We start from the raw sequence: 4,373 nt of genomic DNA on the forward strand, positions 1-4,373 counted from the left end.
AGTGCTGGGGATCAAACTAGGCCACTGACACCAGCAAGTCTGTTGATCCACCCACTCATTGACTTCCTGGGTTATTGAACTGTTTTTGAGAGATTTATTATTTATTTTAGAGAGGAAGTGGAGCGTTGCTCAGTTCTGGCTATTGGTGGTGCTGGGAATGGAATCTTGGACCTCTGGTATGGAACTCCTGTGCTCTACTTTTGCGCTGTCTCCCAGGCTCTAATTTTCTAGCATTTTATTATTTACTTAAGGGTAAACTGTTGGGCCTGTCCCATTCCTTGCAAAAGGAGTGTGTTTCCTGATAATACATATCTGTGTTTTTGTAGAGATTGATAGCTTCAGTCAAAATACAGCTGAGATGGGAAAGGCTAAAAGCACAATCAAAAAGTTAACAGGAAAAAAAGTTAGGCTTTGGGAGTCCGGCGTTAGGGCAGCGGGTTAAACGCACGTGGCGCAAAGCTCAAGGACCCACATAAGAATCCTGGTTTGAGCCACCGGCTCTCCACCTGCGGGGGAGGGGGTGGTGGAGGGGGAGTTGCTTCACAGGTGGTGAAGCAGGTCTACAAGGTCTGCAGGTGTCTTCTTTCTCTCCCCCTGTCTTCCCCTCCCCTCTCCGTTTCTCTCTGTCTATCCAACAATGACAACAACAATAATAACTACAACAATGAAACAATAAGGGCAACAAAAGAGAATAAATATTTTTTAAAATTTTTTTTAAAATTAAAAAGTCATGCTTTTTTTATCAACACTGGAAAGAGAAAGAACCAGAGAATCATTCTGGCACTTGTGATGTCAGGGACTTAACTTGAGACCCCAAGTGTTCAAGTCCTGAGTTCTTTCACTGTGCCACCTCCTGGGTCAATTCCCAATTTTCTTAAACCACCAGGATTTTCTCTGAGGTTTCATGCCTTCCTGATTTCATTGCCCCTCAGTGGAATCTTTTTTCTTTTCCAGATACAGGGTGAGATACAGAGAGGGGTAGACAGGAGAGACACCACACCACTGCTTTAAAATTCATGCAGCTTCCCTACACTGTGAATGGTTCCCCCATGTGGTGCTGGGGGGGCCCCAACGTGGGTCTTCACACGTGGTGATGTGTGTGCTCTACCATGTAAACCACCCCCAAGTCCTCTCTTCTAAATTAAAAAAAAAAATGTTCCTTTATTTCTTATAGTGATAGAGACTTTCACACAAGACACACACACACACACACACACACACACACACACGAGAGAGAGAGAGAGAGAGAGAGAGAGAAAGAAAAGGAGCCAGAGCACCACTCTAGTTCATGTTATACCGGGATCAAATCAGGAACCTCAGATATGCAAGTCCCATGTTCCACTTCCATGGAGCTGTCTCCCCACCCATAATAAAATGAGTTTTTTTAAAAAGACTGTTAGCGGGGTCAGGCAATAGCACAGCAAGTTAAGTGCACAAGGACCAGCGCAAGGACCCACGCAAGTATCTCGGTTTGAGCCCCCGGCTCCCCACTTCACAGGAGGTGAAGCAGGTCTGCAGGTGTCTATCTTTCTTTTCTTTTTTTTTTTTTTTGTCCCAATTCTCATTTATTTTTGGCTCTTGGGGAGGAGGGCAATTTCATCTTTTCAATATGAAAAAAAGCAAGTTCAACACAAAGTAGAAATTTGAAGTGTAGAATAGGGCAAAACCAAAGGTGGGGGTAAAGGCAATAGCAAGAGATGTTACCAAAGGTGGGTCTCCAGTTCCCTCTCCTCTGGGGAATGACTCACCTGGGTACTACACTTCCATATATATATACAGCAGGGCTGGCATTCCTCTTTTTGGGCAAAAAAGAGGGGAATAAAGACAGACTTTCTGGATCAGGGATGGCTTTTCTTCCCCCCTTCTTGACTGTTCCCCTCCAACATGGGGAAAAGAAATCCAATGTGAGAAGTAAACAAGAAAGACTCCCATTTGACAGAAACTACTAATAAAAGACAACTCAGAACAGAGCTTAGACAGAAAACAGAAATAGTACTGTTATATGCCTCCCCTGAAGTTGAGGAGAGGAAATGCCTAGAATAGTATAACTTCAATAGCCTGACCCCCTCCTCCAAAATTGCTCTAGAATAGAAAAATCCCACCACCTCTGCCTCACAGGGACCTCTACTTGAATTCAAAGTAGCCTGGCTTTCTTTCACTTGGCTACTGAAGGAGTTAAATGGTGGCCATTTTGGTTTTTTAGCACATGGTTCTAAGTGGGACCTGGATGAGACCCAGTTTCTGGGGGAATTACCTTAAAAACAGAAAAGGAAATATTAATTAGACAGATGACAGTGGGCAACAGGTTACCCAGAATGGCAGAAATCTAGATTTCCCAGAGTGGAAAGAGAGGAGACATTCAACAAACAAATATTTATTGAACGCCTGTTTAGAATCCCTCGCCCCCACCACAAAAAAGGGGGGGGGCAGAAAAAGCAAAATCTGAGGGAGAGAAAGGGGCAATTGAAAAGGCCGAGGGAACTGAGGTGACTGGGCTCTGCTTAGGCCTCCTCTTCAGCCTCCTCACCAAAATCTTCCTCTTCTGCGGTAGCATCTTGGTACTGCTGGTACTCAGAGACGAGGTCGTTCATGTTGCTCTCAGCCTCAGTGAACTCCATCTCGTCCATGCCCTCACCTGTGTACCAGTGGAGGAAGGCCTTCCTGTGGAACATGGCAGTGAACTGCTCTGAGATGCGCTTGAAGAGCTCCTGGATAGCTGTGCTATTGCTGATGAAGGTGACTGCCATCTTGAGGCCACGGGGTGGGATGTCACAGACAGCTGTCTTGATGTTATTGGGGATCCATTCCACGAAGTAGCTGCTATTCTTATTCTGCACGTTAAGCATCTGCTCATCTACCTCCTTCATGGACATCCGCCCACGGAAGACAGCAGCCACAGTGAGGTAGCGACCGTGGCGAGGATCACAAGCCATCATATTCTTGGCATCAAAGACCTGCTGGGTGAGTTCGGGCACAGTGAGAGCCCGATATTGCTGGCTTCCACGACTGGTGAGGGGGGCAAAGCCAGGCATGAAGAAGTGGAGATGAGGGAAGGGCACCATGTTGACTGCCAGCTTGCAGAGGTCAGCATTGAGCTGGCCAGGGAAGCGGAGGCAGGTGGTGACACTGCTCATGGTGGCTGAGACGAGGTGGTTCAGGTCTCCGTAGGTTGGAGTGGTCAGCTTGAGGGTGCGGAAGCAGATATCATAAAGGGCCTTGTTGTCAATACAGTAGGTTTCATCAGTGTTCTCTACTAACTGATGAACAGAGAGGGTGGCATTGTAGGGCTCAACTACAGTGTCAGACACTTTAGGTGAGGGAACCACACTGAAGGTATTCATGATTCTGTCAGGGTACTCTTCTCTGATCTTGCTGATAAGTAGGGTGCCCATTTCAGAGCCTGTGCCCCCACCCAGTGAGTGGGTCAGCTGGAAGCCCTGGAGGCAGTCACAACTCTCTGCTTCCTTTCGTACCACATCCAGGACAGAGTCGACCAGCTCCTTCAGTATAGTGGCCCTTGGCCCAGTTGTTGCCTGCCCCAGACTGACCAAAAACAAAGTTGTCTGGTCTGAAGATTTGACCAAAAGGACCTGAGCAAACAGTCCATGGTCCCAGGTTCTACATCCACCAAGATAGCACGAGGAACATATTTGCCACCTGTGGCTTCATTGTAATACACAGAAATGCGGTCCAGCTGCAGGTTGCTGTCCCTGTGGTAGGTGCCGGTAGGATCCATGCCATGTTCATCACTGATCACCTCCCAGAACTTAGCACCAATCTGGTTGCCACACTGACCGGCCTGGATGTGCACGATTTCCCTCATGATTAAAATTTACTTAAAACTTTGTGCTCGCCTCAAGATGTGTATGGGGCAAGAATAAAAAATAGTATATATTCTTTCTTTTGTTTGTTTTTTTTTTTGCTTTGCTGCTGCTAGTCGCCGGCTGGAAAGCTGGGACGTGCCCCGGAGGCTGGAGCAGCGAGGTCCGAACGCCGCAGCAGGAAGATTCTGAGAGGGCAGTTGTCTATCTTTCTCTACCTCTCTCTGTCTTCCCCTCCTCTTTCCATTTCTCTCTGTCCTATCCAACAACAACAGCAATGGCAACAATAACAATAATAACAAAAACAAGGGCAAGAACAAGGACAACAAAATAGGAAAAATGGCCTCCAGGAGCCGTGGATTCGTAGTGCAGGCACTGAGCCCCAGCAATAACCCTGGGCAAAATAAATAAATAAATAAGACTGATAGTTTCTGTTGCCCATGAGGATGGGCAAGAGAGGATGCTATTAGGTCACTATCCTACTCAGTGCAGTTTATCTCCAAGGTGATAAGTAGGAGCAGGAAGGGAAGTCCAGACCAAGTTGCTCCTTCC

At 46.9% G+C, this 4,373-nt stretch overlaps 1 pseudogene; it reads right to left on the reverse strand.

Moving 5' to 3' along the window:
- Positions 1-1,531: 1,531 nt before the first annotated feature.
- Positions 1,532-4,018, reverse strand: LOC103119470 (tubulin beta chain-like; annotated as a pseudogene).
- Positions 4,019-4,373: the final 355 nt, after the last annotated feature.

This window comes from Erinaceus europaeus, chromosome 4 (genome assembly GCF_950295315.1).
Source record: "Erinaceus europaeus chromosome 4, mEriEur2.1, whole genome shotgun sequence".
Taxonomy (NCBI): Eukaryota; Metazoa; Chordata; class Mammalia; order Eulipotyphla; family Erinaceidae; genus Erinaceus; species Erinaceus europaeus.